Below are 18,571 nucleotides of genomic sequence, written 5' to 3' on the forward strand. Positions count from 1 at the left end.
CATATTTGCATTTTCATTTTGAACGTTGAGGATGGTGCAGAAAGCCTTTGGTGATGAGGCTATGTCTAAAAAAAATGTTTACAAGTGGTATAGTGAGTTCCAAGCCGGCCGTGAACGTGTCGAAGACGAAGAGCGTCCAGGGCGACCATCAACTTCAACCGACGAAGCTCACGTTCAACAAATCAAAGATTTGGTGTTGAAAAACCGTCGATTAACAATTAGAGACCTTGCTGATGAAGTTGGCATATCGAAAGGCTCAGCCAATACCATTTTGAAGGATGTTTTGGACCTCAAGCGCGTCAAATCTCGACTGGTACCGAAAACATTGAATTTTTTGGAAAAAAAAGGCGTCGCGTTGAAGTGTGTGAAACGATGCTTTCCGACTACCAGGGTGTCATGAAACGCATTATAACTGGCGATGAGACTTTGGATCTATGCTTACGACCCCGAAACAACCGATCAATCGAGCGAATATCGTGCCAAAAGAGAGCCGAGACCAAAAAAATCGCGCCAAAGTCGCTCAAAAATCAAGGTCATGTTGACTGTTTTCTTCGATTATCGTGGTGTTGTGCATTATGAATTCCTTCCAACCGGTCAAACAGTCAACAAGGAATATTATTTGAACGTTATGCGTCGTTTGCGTAACGCTATCCGCCTAAAAAGCCGGAATTGTGGAAAGACAATTCTTGGTTTTTACACCACGATAATGCACCATCCCATACTGCCCTCGTAATTCGTGATCATTTCGCCAAAAACTCAACCCATATCGTTCCGCAACCACCGTATTCACCTGATCTGGCGCCGTGCGACTTCTGGCTGTTCACCAAGCTCAAAAGACCGCTCCGGGGACACCGTTTTTATACGATAGAGGAGATTCAAGCCGCAGCGAAGACGGAACTGAAGGTCATCCCGGAAAGTGACTACAACCAGTGTTTCGAAGATTGGAAAATCCGTTGGCATAAGTGCATTGCATCGGGAGCGGATTACTTTGAAGAGGATGAAATTGATTTGGAAGAATAAATAAAGACTTTTCAAAATAAATACAATGTCACCTTATTTTTTGTAGTTCAATGTTATAGGGAAGAATTTAACCGTCTAAACTTCTTGCGCCCTAGGCTAGTGCCCAACGTACCTAAATATAATTTCAGACGGCTGACGGCTCGGAAACACTGGAAGGAAACTAGCTCGCTCTGCGGCAGCGTCCAGGATTATGGGGTGTTCAGACTGATGGAACATTGAGACCATATGTGTTATGGAAGAGGTCACAGTAAAGGATAGGCCGCACATAAGATCTACGCTGGTTTGTTGGCGAAGCTGGTACAGCGGCAAGAAAGCAGTGGCAATTGGCGATCGTTCATTTGGGTTTTCGGCACAGCTCGGATTTTCTTCCAACAACACAATGTTGTGATGCGTCAGCTTTGGGCACATTGAAGTGCTGAAGACAATGAGCGCGACCGACTGCAAGCGACATCTGTCAATTATTAAATACACACGTTCTTAGGGACACATATTGTGTCCATAAGAACATGTGTATTCTAATATTTGGCAGATGTCGTTTGCAGTCTGTCGCGCTCATTGTGTTCAGCACTTGACTCTTTGACTTGAAAGCAAAAAATATGAGCTTCGCCATTGGTTGTTCGCGTCAACGGAAATTTCGCATGAAGCGTTGTATGTACATATTTATATACATTTGTTGCATGTAGACAAATTTACAAACATTATGCGTATGGTTCTTATATTTGTTTACATGCACACATAATTATATATGGGCAAATGTGCGACCGCTTGGTCTTTTAACATGATATCGAAAAGTTTAATGACCAAAGCAAATATTTTTTTAAGTATGTAAATGCATACATACATATGTATATGTATGTCGTACCAAACCTACTTATGTATATAAAATGCATATTTAGGTAGTAATACCTAAATTCTTATTGAATTATTTATGTATGCGCATATATATTTGCAAAGATTTTATGGAATTCATCATAAAATAGCTCAATTTTAAAATATATACATATGTACATACTTATGCGCTTTCATAACAAATACATACTTATAAGTATGTATAGCATCGTTTGCGCATAGTAAATATGCGAATCTGTAAGCGTACATTCCTTAACATTGGAATTATTATTTTTCTCATTTAACACTGAAAATGCTCAATTCTGCTATTTTCGTGTCCCCTGATGTTAAGTGGTGAAACACGCTAATGATTTTCTGTGGTGAAACACGCTCATCCAAAACAGTAAATATCCCAAAATTGAAATATCCCTAAATTTTCGTCATCGTGAACCTTCTCTATAAATATACGTTCTCTGCCTTCTCTATAAATATACGTTCTCTGCAGTGAAAACTATTTGGTTTCACACCTCAAGCTAAGTATCAAACCGTGTGCTGAATACAGGGTGTACACAAAGCAAGAAAAATAGTTAATATATGTTGGTGTTAAATATTTAGAAAATGGAGAAATCTTTTGAACTTTTTTTTTTTAATTTGCTTATTTTTTGTTTAATTATATTATTTTACCTATATGTTTTTAAAATTTTGTTGATTAATTGGATGTAATGCTTTATATTTGTACCGTAATAAAAATGAATTTGTTAGAGCTGCGAACTATTTAGCTGACATCGTCACCCTATTACAGCGAGTGGCAACGACTTTGTATAATCCCTATTACACTGAGTGGCAACTACTCTAATTGACAGCTGGAAGTGAAACTGCTGTTCACAATAAACAAGTTTCTAGCAGCGTTGTATTTCCCTCCGGATAAAGCGAAAATTTTATTCAATAAACAAACTTTTATGAAATAAATATTTATTAAAAATGAATAATTGAATTTAAAAATCATAACTATTTATTATGTGAAATATAGCCTTAGAAAGACTTCGTTTTAAACGCTCATAGGCGAAGAATAATATTGCTAAATATTTCGTATTTCAAGCCCGAATTTCAAACGATACCTGAGTGGAACAGTTTAGATTTGTCCGACAAGCGACGCGCACGCAGCGACGGAGTGTAACAAAAGCGCGACGGTGGCATTTGTGTGGAGTCGAGTTAAGTGGTGGCAGAAAATTGGTGAAATTAACCAAATTGCAGTGAAAGAATTGAATATAAATAATCATAATGAATGCAATTAACAAGTGAAAAGTAATTGAAATACGTGTAAGTAATTGAGTCGAAGTTTAGCAAAAGTGTTTTCAAATCCAGTTGAATTCATACACATAGTTTTCTACAAGAAAAATTCAGAAATCGGTGAGAAAAACGAAGGAGTGGATGAAAAGTGTACGCAAAACAAGAATTTTTGTGTACTCCACGAGCGAGCGCGAGTACGAAGCAGCGGCGAAGAAGATTGCCGTCGAGCCGTCACTGAAAATCAAAGTGGAAAGCAAAACGGGCGAAAAATAGTAAAGTAGCAAGGAAAAAGTCCTTAAACGAAACGAGGAAAATTTGTATTTTCTGTGAGAGATAACTTCCAAAGTATAAAAGTTACGTTTTCGTTTGTGTTTATATATCTGTATAGGTGATTGTGAAAATTTTGAAAAGTGAAAAGTGAAGAGTGCATGCAAATATTTATCCCTTTTGCAACGTTGGAATGCGCATTTGTGGCAGCAAATATATCGCAAAGGTTTGTGCAATGTATGGTGTTTAAGTGTTGTTGAAAAAGCCCGTGGCAGTCGTGAGTCGTGTACATATTAACACGGCTGGAAAGTTTTGGCATTAAAATAGCAATTTTCAAAATAAAATTCAATATTAATAGTTTGTGCAATACAAACGGTGTAACGAGAAGTTTGTATCTTTTGGTTTTTCATGTCTCGACTGCTTTAATTTAGCTACATTCAAAGTGTATCTGTGTGTGAGTGTTGTGTTGTGTGCGTGCACGGATTATTGGATTATTACCTGTTTCGCTTCTTCTGCGAGCGCTGTCGACTGCGGCAGCGCCGTCAACGTAGACGACGACCGACGACGTTCAGCACAGCGACCTGACATTTTTTCGGCTTTGCTTTATGGATTATTCGTTGTTGGTTGCAGTCGCCGCTTTATAACTCTGATTTGTCCGCAACGTAAGCAGCAAGAGTATCAGCATCGCCATCGCCAACTCCATCAGCATTAACGGTGCAGCAGAGGCAACTAATGACCGCATTGCCACATTAAATGTAAATATTATTTTTGTGTTAACATTTTTATAAGCGTTTAGTTGCAAAGCTACTCCACAAAAAACTTGTATAAAACATGCACATTCATGTATCCTTTTTTTGACGTGCTTTAAATTGGCACGATTCCGATTACTTTGGCGGAGGGGTAAAAAAAACCGAATTTCCGTGTAAATGGGGTATGTGCGGATAGGGGAGCTTCTCCAGAGAAGAAATTTCCAAAAATAATACAAAAAAAACTTATATTTTTAAAATATTCACTATTAAAAGTTCAAAAATTTGCACTAATAACACATGGTATTTCTCTATGTTTCTGTTTCACTAAATTTTTTCACGTTTTTCACTCTGTATATTTAAATATACACTCTAAACATTTAACTAAGTTCACATTTCACTTTTATTTTGGTATATTTTACCTAAATTTATTCATTTAAAAATCGCTTAGCACACTCATCGTTGAAAAGGTTAGATTGTTTACAATTATGAGGAAAACGAGCCTTGCCACATCTTAAACAGCAAATATGTAGGATTTTTAACAAATTTTCTTTATTTGTTTTTTCGCGTGATTCTTTTTTCTATATTAACTATAAAAAAAATACTTTCTACATATATACATATGTGTAATATGTGATTTATGTGACTGAAGTACTTTCGCGTTGTACTCCTTTCTGCGTTGGCGGCCTTCGGCCGCGCTTTAAAAAAATAACCCTGGTCGAGCGAATACCCGGGGTGACCGTAGTACTTCCGCATAGTACTCCTTTCTGCGTTAAAATAAAAAAAAATTTTTGAGTTTCGTTATAAAGTGGTTATATTTTTTGGTTATCTTGAACTGATATTGAAACAAAATTTGAGTTTTCGTTATAAAATGGTTAAATTTTGGTTATTATATCTGTCAGCGCTTTCCATTTATTTTTAATAATATTAATAATATTATTATATAATACATATTACTTATTTGTTTATTAAATTAAATAAAGAACATATCCACATGAATGGATAGAGGAATTTTTGGGAAAAATGGCATTTCAGCGAATTTCCTTATTATCACACACACAATTTTTAGCACACACATGGTGTTCACTACGAGTGTAAAATGTAATTTTTAAAATAAAGATTTCTTCGATAAAAAAACTGTTAAAAGTGTAAAATGTGGATTTATTTAAAAGTTTATAGTTTAATTTAATTAATTTGAAGTGAAACATGTGAGTAAAGTGTGTTTAATGTGGTAAAATAGCTTGTTGAAATGTTCGAATTTTGGGAATTTTTGAACTTTAAGGTCGAATATCTCGTAAACTAAGCGTTTGCGGTACCTATGTATATTTTTTAAACAGGATGACTTCCTCTTTCCAACGATACCTTCAAATCGCGGCGCCAAAGAAATCGGAATTGTGCCTTTAAATTCATGCTTAAAACGTTTTTTTGTTACTTTGTTTTCGTAATAATTATATATGTATGTATGTATAAAAAGGTTAGATTTAGCATAGCATCCCCCGATTTCGGGTAAAATGGGTATGTACGGATAGAGGAGGTTCAATGAAACTTCAAATAGTTGAATTTTTAACTTCAAATGCAAATATTGCCAAAACCATAAGTCAACGGCAAATATGTATGTATACAGTTACGGACAATAATATAGAATCAAAGGTTTTGTTTCGAAACAATGATATAATTTTTTTCATTTATGCATTCACTTTTTTTACATAATGACAAATGCAATGAAACATCTACTTTTAAAAGGGAGGAAATTAGAGAATTGTCGAGTTTTACAGTTAACTGTTATTCAAAAAATGTAAATAACGTGCCTTAATAGCGAAATGGTTTCATAAACAAAAAATATTGAATTTAAAAAAGCGCAATAAGTTGATATATTAACTTAGTTAGATATGTGGAACGAATATCTGTATCAGTTATGTATTATGTAGAAAAATGGGTCGAGCAAAACAGTACAATAGTATTTATATTAATCTTTACAATGATTTTTTTTTTTTATTTCGGAATGTTAAAGACTCAAAAAGTGACTACACATATAAAATGGAGTATATAACGATTCCCCCCAAATTCCCCCTAGAATAATGAAATTTAAAATTTTATTATGGACTTAGATGTCGTCAAAGACAAGAAAAATTACAAATTTATATAATTTTTTTTACATTTAAATCATTTTGTTTTATAAAAGTAAAAACATAACATCATTTAATTTGAAAAGCATTGGCTGATTGTGTTGATACAGCTCCAACCAAACCTCCTTGTCATGACCTCCACTATTCTTTGGAAATTCATCTAAAGTCTTTTATACAAAAAAAGTTTAATTAATAGAGGATTGAAGCCTTTTTAATTACAAAATGCCGGTCTACCGAAAATTTTATAGAAAATCTACATATTTGGTGAATATGAATGAAAATGCAATTTTATTGTAAGGAAATGGTTATAAATGAATTATTCAAAGTATTGACCATTGTTAGTCTCAACTTTTTTGCATCTTTCTGGCAAAGCTTGAATATCATTACGGTAAAACTGTTCATCTTATGATGCTATCCAAGAATCAAGCCATTTTTCGATGTCATCTTCTGAGGGAAACTACTTCTGAGCTATACCATGTGCCAACGAACGGAACAAATAATATTCGGATAGTGCATTATCTAGGGAATATGTCGTTTGAGGTAGCACTTCCCATTTCAGCGCTTCCTGGTAGGTTTTAACGAGTTTAGCACTTGAGGCCGCGTGTTGTCATGCAGCAAATCACTTTTTCATGCCTCTTATTGAGATCATATGAGACCCAAGTTCTTTGTTTCAGAATTATTTCCAGCGGATGTAATTGCTTTGGAATGTCTGGCGAGTGACTTCCAATGCTGAAGCAAGCTCTTCTTTCGTTTGACTCGGATTCTCATATAGCAACGTCTCCAATTCCCCGTCTTCGAATATTTTTCCACTTCCTTCACGCGAACGGCCGATAATATCAAAATCACCGTCTTCGAAGCGACGAAACAAATCACAGAGCTGTGTCTAACTTGAGACATCAACCAGAACAAATGAAAGTCAGGTAAAATCTAGGCTTTAAGACGGGTGAGGCAAAGTTTCCCAGCCGCTGTTTTCCCAATAAGTCTTGCAACAAGAGGCCGAACGCTGTCATGATGGTATACAGGACGCCCTTATGATCCCACCAAATACAGAGTATTACCTAGGCTCCATTTATATTATATTCGAGTTTGGCTTTTAAAATTTAGTGTTGTAATGGTTCTATATTTCATCACCAGTCACTATTCGCTGCCAAAACGACTTTCTGACATCCAAAATCGTCTTTCAACGTCTCTTAACTTCAAATCATGACGCACCTAACTTTATTTGCTTTTGAATATATCCGGGTGCTATTAAACGTTTCTTTTTTTTTTACAAAAATCTCTGATCCAGATTTCCGTCAGATTCTATTACTCTCGGTTTTAGTCGAAAGCGGCAGACGGGTTGAAAAAAAAATATACCACAAATCATATGCTTTTAAAAGTTCTGCACATTTGTATACAATGCCCATCACTCCGAATCCAGATATGCTCTCAAATGTGCATCAAGTTTACATATTTTATTGTCACTTTCGTGGTAGCTGAATTTGGTGGCAACAATAACAATTTTAGTTACAAGAAAGCAAATGTAAATACAACCAACATAATTGAATGCACAATTTGTTGGCTGTTGTTGCATGTTTGCAGTGACTCTTGTACTTACAAGTATACAATGGTTGTGCTCAGCTCATTTGCAATGGGGTCAAGGTAGCGAGCGTCGAGCGGCTCACTTTACGCTACGCTTTTGCATGTTGCAACTGTTTATTTCGCTGTTTATTCGTATGTTTGCATTGTTGAATGCCTTTGTGTTATTGTCAATGATATTGTTGCCTTAATGCGCTCATAATGTGGCAAATGCACGTGACGAAATACCACCGCCACCACCACCTGCCGCAACGCGAACAAAAAGTAAACAAGTCCAAAAATCGCACATGAGCGTACAACAATTATACTACACAAATGTGTATGTATGCATATACAAAAAACATTCAGTTGCGTTCCGATTTAAAACAACAAAAATCCTTATCTTCGGTTGCACCGAGGCTAAATACCCTCCACAGGTGCATTTCTGTTACTAACTATGTGTTCAGTTTGTATGGAAGCTATATGCTATAGTCAACCGATCTGATCAATTTCTTCGGAGATTACATTGTTGCTTTAGGAAATAATATATACCAAATTTCGTGAATATATCTTCTCAAATGTGAAAGTTTTCCATGCAAGCATTTGATTCCGATCGTTCAGTTTGTATGGTAGCTATATGTTATAGTGGTCCGATATCGGCCCTTCCGACAAATGAGCAGCTTCTTGAAGGGAAAATGACGTTTGCAAAATTTCAAAACGATATCTTAAAAACTGAAGGACTAGTTCGTATATATACAGACAGAAACAGAAACCGACTCAGCTCAACATACTGATCATTTATACATATATATACTTTATAGGGTCTCCGACGATTCCTTCTGGGTGTTACAAACTTCGTGACAAACTTAATATACCCTGTTCAGGGTATAAAAATACACGCTATAGTCGTTCTATCATATCGAACTTGTTTTGATAATAATTTATGCCAAATTTCGGGAAGATATTTTGAAAATAAAAAAAAAATTTCAAAAAGAACTTGATTTCGTTCGTTCAGATTATATGACAGCTATATGATATAGTAGTTCGATCTGAACAATTTCTTCATAGGATGATCTCTAGTACAGCCAAGTATAGTTTAGTTGACAGCTATAGTAACTCGAGTATGTATATAAAAGCAGACGGGCATGGCTAAGACGACTCAACTTGTCACGTTGATAGGTTATGTTAAGTAAATAGACCGACTTCTCGCGAAGCCACCAATAATCCCAGTTGGAGTGCTACACACGTTTGTCCGTTCTGATAGGTAGTCATTCGACAGTGCCCACCTAAGACGCCGAACATAGCGGCGATGAGATCCTTGCTAAACACTAAAAGTACAATGGACTTTTTACGTTCCACTTGCGACCTACGGTTGCTGAACTCGCGCAAAGATCTAACGCATGACAGAGGAACTACTGCTCGTTCCCAACCTTGTAAAATTTGGGTTTTATTGCCTTTTTTTGGCGCCAATTGGAGATTCCAAGTGTAGCCAGGTCCTTCTCCACCTGATTCGCTGAACTATGTCAATGTCGTCCAATAACTCGTACAGCTTATTGTTTCATCGACAGCGGTATTCGCCGTTGCTAATGCGCAAAGGACCATAAATCTCTCGCAGAACGTTTCTCTCGAAAACTCGTAGCACCGACGTATTAACCGGGGATACCAAGTTCATAGAGGTAGCTCCTTTTCGTGTTGTCGCAGGCGATTTTCAAATCCACGAAGAGGACGGTGTGTGTCGATCTTCCTTTCACTGGTATTTTCCAAGATTTGGCGTATGGTGAAAATCTGGTCGATTGTAGATTTTCCAGGTTTAAAGCGACACAGTTTTCCAATCAGTTTGTTCACTGCATTCACACAGTACGCTCGATAGAACCTTACATGCGATGTTGAGTAGGTTTATCTCACGGTAGTTGGCGCACATTGTGGGCTCTCCCTTTTTGTGGATTGGGCAAAGCACACATAAATTCCAATCGTCGGCCATGATTTCGTCCGACCACATGCTACAAAGAAGCTGATGCATGCTTCTTATCAGTTCTTCGCCGCCGTATTTGAATAGCTCGGCCGGCAATCCATCGGCCCCCGCCGCTTTGTTGTTCTTCAGACGGGTAATTGCTATTCGAACTTCTTCATGGTCGGGCAATGAAACGTCTGCTCCACCTGGAGAAGAGTTTCCTCCATAATTTCAGTACGCTCTGGGCATAAGTCACTATGAAAGTACTTTCGTAAATCCAAAGCACAACTTTTGGTGACAGACCCCACCGCTTCCTAATAGCTGCTTTACAACTTTACTTTCTCATCTAAAGTTTATGTATATATATATATATATATTTTAAAGGGTCCGTTCAGAGTGTAAAAAGCGCGACTGTCGGAAAATGATGAAAAACTAAAAAAAATCGAAAATTGTCAAAATTACTGTTGGCAAGCATAGCAGCAAAGGCAAGCCAGCCCAGCCGAGTCAGCCCATGCGGTCGTAATATGATTGCGGACCGTCGAGGCGAATGAAGCCAACCGTGGCAGCAAAGCCGTTTCTACTCCGAGCCTAACAAAAATAGCTTTGCAGGCATAAGAGCAGACGAAATGTTGCAAGTGTGTATTATAAGCGAAGCATACTTGAGTGAGCGCAGATGAAAGAGTTATGCGATGCGAAAATGCAGGAAGTGTCCTACACAGTCTAAATACGCGCTGCACTGTGAATGTGTGTGTGTGTGTGTGCACATGCATATGGATTCGTGAATGCTTCAGTTATGCTTTTTCATACGCTCGCATCTTTTGTGCATGTGTATGTGTGTGTGTGTGGAAATTATTAAATCTGCTCTTATCATTTGCGACTCGCATTGTCTGATTTTTATGCACTTTTCGCTGAATGTGTAGTTGTTGTTGTTTTTCCTTGCGTGCATGCATGCATGTCCGTCCATTTGATTGTTTTTAATCCCTGCTTGCATAAATACTGCTTCTTATAGCGACACTCTTGTAACTCATGCGTGTTTGCCTTTCCTTCGTCCTTTCTTCAATTGCCAAACACATCATTTACCCAAGCTGTTCTCTGTGTTGTTGTTGTTGACATTGTCATCGCACACTGGCGGGCTTTTGCGCAGACATATTCTCAGCGCAAGGAAGTTGTCGCCTTCCTTGAAACACTTAATGTTACAACATTAACAACAACAAAAATAATATGTGTTGAAAAAACAATGTGCAGAAGCTGATACAACAATAACAATGAAGTAGTCATGCGATAGGCCTTATATGCTCATGCTTCCTTCGCCGAAAGTCTGGAGCACAGTGACAATAATGCGACAGTAACAACAACACAAGCGATATGCAACAAGAGCAACAAACAATGAGGACATACTACATACAAATATGACAGCGAAACGACAGACAGAGTTTAATAACGACGTGCCAAATGACAAGGATATACCCGCTTGCACACATACAGTCACACTTTTGTAGACATTTAAGCGAATTTTCACTTTTGGCTGCGAGTTGCCATATTTAAAAATACTTTTGCTTTGCATTGGTTTGCTGTCATTTGTCATCGACTGTCCATCATATAGTTTCTTATACAAAAAGTAGCCGGAAATTGTAAATAATACGCAAAATATTTAATAATTCATCAATATTTATTTTGTCGCCTTCAAAGTAATCCCAACCAGATATAATACACTTATGCCAACGATTTTTCTAGTCCTCAAAACACTTTTCATAAGCACTTTTTGTGATGGCCTTCAGCTCCTTCAGCGAATTCTGTTTTATCTCTTCGATCGACGGAAAACGGGTTCCAATCCGATGATTGTTGACTTATTTGCATGTTAAACTCATAAACCCATGACTCATCGGCAGTTATAATGCTCTGCATGAATGTGGTATCGGAATTCGTAAGATCAAGCACGTCCAAAGAGACATGTTTATGGTTGACGTGGTTTTTTTGGTTTCGACTCTTTTTTTCCTCCATTTTGATGTTTGTTGACTTGTTTGCATGTCTTTTTGAAAGAAATTTAGCTTTACCGGGACGAGTCGAGCAAGAATGCATTTCATACCCAAAATATCCAACAAAATCATTCGAACGGACTCGCTGTCGAGCTCCTTTGTCAATCTCTCTAACACTGACCTATTTCAATTTAACTTTTTTAATATTTTCATCAGTTGAAGAGGTCGAAGATCGTCGAGAATGAGGCATGTTTTCAACGATCTCTCGATCATTTTTGAAGGCTATGTATCACTGAATCACATTATGGCTTTGCCAACATGTTTTTTCCGATAAAACTAGAATACAAATTAAGTTTTTCCCAGATTGATACGGCCTTTTTATGATTGATCTCCTTATGTCATGGAAAAAAAGTTAGCAACGAGTATTTTTAAAATTTTATGTTGCCCTTGGAATCGTGGCTATGGAATCATTGAAAATGTTGCAGAAGTGTATTGTGAAGTCCACTTTATCACGTCACAATTATTTCAGTGGCCCAAAGCATTCAGTGCAGGTCATGAAGTCATCGAAAACTTGGCTTATACGAGTCACTCAGCCACCAATATTACGATATCATCGAAAAAGTTAAAGAGACATTGCTTGAAAATCCTCGTGTTGACATCAGAGATATAATAGAGGATCTCAACATATCCTGCGAATCGATTTAACACATTTCGCTTATTATTTTAGGTATGCAGCGTGTCAATGGCAGACTCGTACGAAAGAACGGCGCGTCACATTCTAGCATGATTGTAACTGACTTCTTGGCCCAACACGAAATGAAAGTCGTTGCACAGCCACTGTATTCTGCCTGTGGCTTTTTTCTCTTTCAAACTATAAAATACAGTTCAGGGAAAACGCCATGAGTTCTTAGACACAATACATAAATTACGTCTACCATGCAACATAACTGTCATTGCGCTAGATATATGAAGATAACCTTCAATAAATATGATTTCGTCTTGGCTTGAAGAAATTTGAAAAAAATAATGATTTTAAAAGGTTTTTCCTGTTCCAACCGAACCTCCTTGCGGTAACCATCATAATCCTTTGAGTTTCATCTAAAATTGATGGGACAAAACAAATTTAGTTTTATTAATAGATAATCTAGTGCTTGAACGAAGCTTTTCTTTAATTAACAAAATGGCGGCCTCAGAAAATTACTTTCCTGATTTTCGGGAAAAAAGAACAGTTAATTGTTTATAAAAATTCGAAATTAAAAATCCTTCAATTAAGTTTTCACTAGTTGTTCATGTTTTCAAAAAGCTGTACAAATTTCGTTAAAATCTATCGAGCTGTTTTCGAGTTTCAATGGTCACCAGTTCAAAAAACTCTAGTTTTGAGTAAAAGTTTTTGAAATTTTACACTCAATCAACCGGTTACTTGCAGCTGGCTTTCCACATCGTCCGAGAACACTTATAATTATCATTTAAGTCGAAAAATATTTGTCGGATTTACTCCAAATTTTCAGAGAATATTTCTAAGATATTATACTTCAAGAAAATCGTTTTTTGGATGAATTTTTCGGCTAATATTCCTAGGTTATTATACTTCAAGAATATGCAAAAATCGATTTTTGGAAAATTCTGTCTACCCCTATCACCATAAATATAGTTGAGTTCTATAACTTAAACTTTTAAACTTTTATAACTCGAAGTTCTTCATAACTCGAAATCTTGGTTTGGCAATAAAAGTCAAATTTTATACAAATTTCCTTCCATAACTCGAATTTTTTTGTGGATTATGGTGATTCGAGTTAGGGAAATTCAACTGTAATTCATAACACTAATTGCCGATATTTGCTCTTTCAAAATGTCTTCAGCTAATAATAGTAATTCTCATTGATTTTAACACACTTATGCACAACTTTTAAAAATTTCTTATAAAATAGGGCTGGTTGAAGAAAAAACTATTTATTAAGCAGATTTGATTCCTTTCAGCAATTTTGGCTTTATGTAAGTGCTAATTGCAAAACGGGTTTGCACTTACACTCGCACAAAATCACATGAAAAGCCAAGTCAACACTTCTCATCTAAGCATATGCGAGTACCTGCTTTACCATGCACTCAGTCAGGCAGTCTTTCTTTTCTATTTCCAAATACCACACTCTCAGCACTTTTCCTTACCATTTTCATTACTGTTTTTGCTGTGCTTCCTTTGCCTCGTCTCACGCTAAAACCCCTCGGCGCGTTAATTGACATTACATTTTGTGCGCCACATGCCAGACAAGAAAACAGGGACGAAAGGAAGCGATGCATGGATGTACACCAACAGCAGCGCGACGTGTTTTTTCTCAAGTTTGTAGAATTATAGTGACACCTTCCGGAATTAACGAAAGGCTCCTACGGGTTGAAAATGTGCGTTTATTTGCTCTACATACAAACTTATTTTGTCCTTTTGATGCATCAATTTTGTTTTTATACCCTGAACAGGGTATATTAAATTTTCCAAGATCTTGGTGAAAGAAAGAAACGTCGGAGACCCTATTGAGTCTATAGTACATGGTGCATAAAAGATCAGCGTGATGAGCTGAGTCGATTTAGCCATGTTCATTTGTCTGTCTGTCTATATATACTTGAACTAGTTCCACAGTACTTGAGATATCGATCTGAAATTTTGCACAATATTGTTCAAGAGAGCGTTATAATTTCCCTAGAAAATTTCCAGATCGGATCACTATAGAATTTAGCTATACAAACGGATCAATCCAAATAAAGTTCTTGTATGCCAAATGTTTTTATTTTACGAGATATCTACAAGAAATTGGACCTCGATTATTGCTTAAGGCCATGGTACAACCTCCTTATATATTGGGCAGTTCGGACCACTATATCATATATTTTTGGTCTTTGCGGGAGGTATTTTTTGTAGCATCGGTGACCGGATAGCAGCTGGGTTGTGTAAAAGTCGACTTCTCCAAATTTACGGCCTGTCCGTAAGTTTAGGTCTTTTATTAGTCTGGCCGTCCATCTGCCGCGACTCTCATTCTCCCATCTTCGTTGCTATGTTATTGTATCTTGCTTTATTTGTGGTATTGCGCTCTTGTTATTTTCGGATGTTTTCTTTAGCTCTCACAGCTTTTTCGGTTCGTATGCCAGAAGGTATATTGGGACATTACCGCTTATAACTAAGATTGTATCGCCTGACACTGTTCGGTGAGCTGATGCTACGCTGTGAGCTGTGGTGCTGTGCACTCTGCCCACTACCTTACGCCGGTTTTCCTTTTTAAGCACATCTGCCCAGACCTCAGCTCCGTATAATAGGACGCTGATTATCGGGCTGACATTAGGAGCTTCCTCTTTTCTTGACTGGTGCCGCTATGTTGGGCATTAGTCTGCTAAGTTGGGAGGTAATTTTCGCTGTCTTTCTTGCGGCGTGCTGGACTTGTACCCAGAAGGTTAATGTGGGGTCCAGTCTCCTAAGAATATCCGTAGTCGTTTGCATACTTATTTCGAGGAGGAATGTGCTTATGTGTTAGCAGTAGTAGCTCTGTGTTTTGCGTACCGAGCTGGAGGTTGTGTGAGTCGAGCCATGCTTGCGTTCGTTTCATGATCTGTTTAAGTTTTCTTCCGGCTTCTTTGTCTCGTGCTGTAATTACTGCTGAAATGTCGTCCGAGTCCCTGAATTTTTTTGTTTAGATCGGACCACTATATCATAGAGCTGCCATACAATCCGGCAGATCAAAATCAAGTAGGAGTAGGTCCCTGTGAAGGGTGTTCCAGCTTCCGTCCAACGGAAATTTAACGCTGTTTTCATAAATTTTTTTTGTTTTTTTTTTTCTTTTTGGTTTTTTGTTATTGTCCTTATATTTTTTGTCCGTATTTGTGTCTGTTGTTGTGTTGAAATATTCTTTTATTGAGACTCCGCTGCAAATATATGCAGACTGCAGGAAGTTTGTGTCTTTTCTGCTTGATTGCAATGCGTGTTTATTTTTGTTTCTTTTTTCCGGTTCTATACCTTTGTTACATATTTTTGTTTTCTATTTTTTTACTGTTATTGCAATTGCGTAATGTCGGAAAGTCGCTGCATTGTTGATTGTGTCGACTTTGAGGTCGTAATTGTTTCTTTTTTTTTCTTGTAGGAACTTTCTTTTTTTCGCTCTATGTCAATATTGCACATTGTTGTACTTTGTAGGTGTGTTGTTGTTTTTTCCTTTTGTAATTATCTCCTTTTTGTGCCTTGTCATTTTGCTCCAACCCGAACTGCTTGTTGTTGCTGGCATTTCCAATGCAACATCGCTTTGTCATTTAACTTGGAAATCGCCTCCGGGCGTTACTACAACGCACACACTCTCGCTGCAGCGCCTGCTCTCACTCTCGCGCCCACTCTTAATTTGCACAACGGCACTCGCAACTTCATCCTCTCGCGTACAATCGTACAAAGACACCACTACCACCACCCACCTAACCTCCTAATTCACTGGCGCTTGTAGTATTTGTCTTTTTCCTGCTTTGTTGTTGCTTTTTTTTTCACTGGCGCTGCTGTTGTTGCTCCTACTTTTCTCATCGATGTAGTCTCCCGTTCATTTTGCTGGTACTAGACCAGCAACACTGCCGTCTGCCAGTCCAACTGTCTGCATTTAAATGCATTAAATTGCATTGCTGTGGGGGCTTTTGCCTCGTTTTATTTTCGCCTCAATTCTTTCGGCATTATTTCGCAATGAAGTAAGTGACTGGTGGCGCATGGACTCACCGTGTGTTTGTGCTTGTGCCCGTGCCTGTGCCAGTGAGTGGATAGTAAAAGTCAGTTACGAGTGGCATTTGTATTTGTTGCAGCCAAAGACCACAGTGACGACGGCATGCTGCCAATGATGGCACCCAAAAAAATTCCAAAAAGTCTTAACTAACTCGCAATCGTGTCGGCCACATTCTGCATCTATGCGCTTCCACTTACTAAAGATTCACTTACCTCCCGCACCTCATTACCGGTTTGCTGCAATGCTGCTCGTACCAATGCCTTGTTGTTGCTGCCACACTTTGCTCCATTGTCTTTGCCACTCCCCCACACACGCCGTGATTTTATGTGGCAGTCGGCAAAGCTTACACGAAGCTCCATTTATTTGCTGCGATTTTTTGTTGTATTTTTGCTCCTTCTTCGGCCCAGTTGCCTGGTGAATTGGTGGCATTTTTTCGTGTGGTAAATTAATAATTTAAATTGTGTTGAAAATCAGCTATGTTGGCAATGTCGTAATGTGGATTACGTGTGAATTGGGTTGAAATATAGTTTGCATTGTAAATTCCTCGATAAACTTTTGTGGTTTTTGGCATGGAAGCAAAACTCAGCAAAATCAGCATTATTGTTGTTGCTGTTAACGCGGCTATTTGCGCCTACCGCAATTGATTATCCTGATTGCAGTTAATCGGCTGCAAGGCTTGATTGAAGATTTGTGCTTGGCGTAAAGTGTTATTGTCAGTTGGTGAATGTGAGTTGATATGATTATACTGGGCTTTCCATTAATTGGCGTTGAGCGTTAGTATTTTGAGCATCATTCTGAAGTTTATAACATTTTAGTCGGATTGAAATTAAAACAATACTTTGAGTATGAGTTTATGTTTATTTTCGAAACTATATTTTGGCAGGGGGAAAGGACAATATTATTAGATAGCTCGATATAGTTGGGCATACAATCGGTATAAACATCGAAGTATTGTACTTAAGATTCAATATTAAAAATTATTAATTAAAATATAGTTTTTATATATTTCTTCATAATTTTTTTACATTTAAAATAATTGAGGTATAAACTATCCCATCTCTTAAATGGGATCAATCCAGACACAGTATGATAATTTTTACTAAAATCCGTTGAGTAGTTCATGAGTTTACCCCGGACAAAATTGTATGAATATGATGGGGTTACGATATATGGTGTTCTATGACGGGTGATTATACTTCAGATTCAATATTAAACATACAAACATGATGTCTTTCTAATATATATATATTTTTTTATGAAACGCTTTGACTTTTAAAACAATTGAGATATAAACTAGCCTATCTTTTTTAAGTTGGATCAAACTAGACAGACTCATTATACTAAATTTTTTAAAATCGCCTCAATAGCTTACATAGAGGCTTAGCCCAGACAAAATTTTATGAATGTGATCGGGCTACGATATATGATGTTAGAATGATAATATTTTGTACTAACCTGCTTATAATTGCTGAACTCAGTATTGTTTGAACAAGAGTCTGAGATGGCACCGACAAAAAGAAAATATTTACTTAACATTTTTTTCCGATAAAAGCGAAAACGTTAACCAAGCATCTGAGGATATGAATAGTGTTTATCAGGATACTGTAGCAGTCAGTTTTGAGAAAATTTCTTTTCTTGACAACATCAAGCGAAAGCGGTTGTGGGCGAATCGTTCTGAGCCGACGAAGACGGTCGCCAACACTACAATGACTGTCAGGAAAGTTTTGTTATGTGTTTGCTGGAATTGGCAGGCAAGCATCTACTAAGAGCTGCTCCTCTATGGCCAAACTCCTAATTCGGTCGTGTACTGTCAACAATTGGACCGTCTGAAGTAAGCAATCGCCCAGAAATGACTAACTGAGGACAATGGGAGAGGAATTGTGTGCCCTCAGGGTAATACCTGGCTATACACATTGATAGTGACACGCCAGAACCTCCGGAAGCTTGGTTGGGTGGTTCCTATGCATCCACCTTATAGCCCGGAACTAGCACCAAGTGGTTACAATCCGTTCCTGTCTATAGCAATTGACTTTTTGGGTGAAAAATTCTTGTCAAAGGAAACTTGTGAAAATCTACT

The 18,571-nt window shown here is 37.5% G+C and overlaps 1 protein-coding gene across 9 annotated transcripts in view; it reads left to right on the top strand.

Moving 5' to 3' along the window:
- Positions 1–2,905: 2,905 nt before the first annotated feature.
- LOC126753306 (uncharacterized) overlaps positions 2,906–18,571 on the top strand; it is a 110,081-nt gene continuing 94,415 nt past the window's right edge. For 3 of the 9 annotated variants that reach the window (XM_050464651.1, XM_050464655.1, XM_050464653.1), the window contains exon 1: positions 2,906–4,160. The gene's annotated coding sequence lies outside the window, so the exon portion shown is untranslated. The remainder of the gene's footprint in view (positions 4,161–18,571) is intronic. The other 6 variants (XM_050464656.1, XM_050464658.1, XM_050464654.1 and 3 more) reach the window with 6 other exon arrangements.

Source organism: Bactrocera neohumeralis, chromosome 3 (genome assembly GCF_024586455.1).
Source record: "Bactrocera neohumeralis isolate Rockhampton chromosome 3, APGP_CSIRO_Bneo_wtdbg2-racon-allhic-juicebox.fasta_v2, whole genome shotgun sequence".
In the NCBI taxonomy this organism is placed as follows: domain Eukaryota; kingdom Metazoa; phylum Arthropoda; class Insecta; order Diptera; family Tephritidae; genus Bactrocera; species Bactrocera neohumeralis.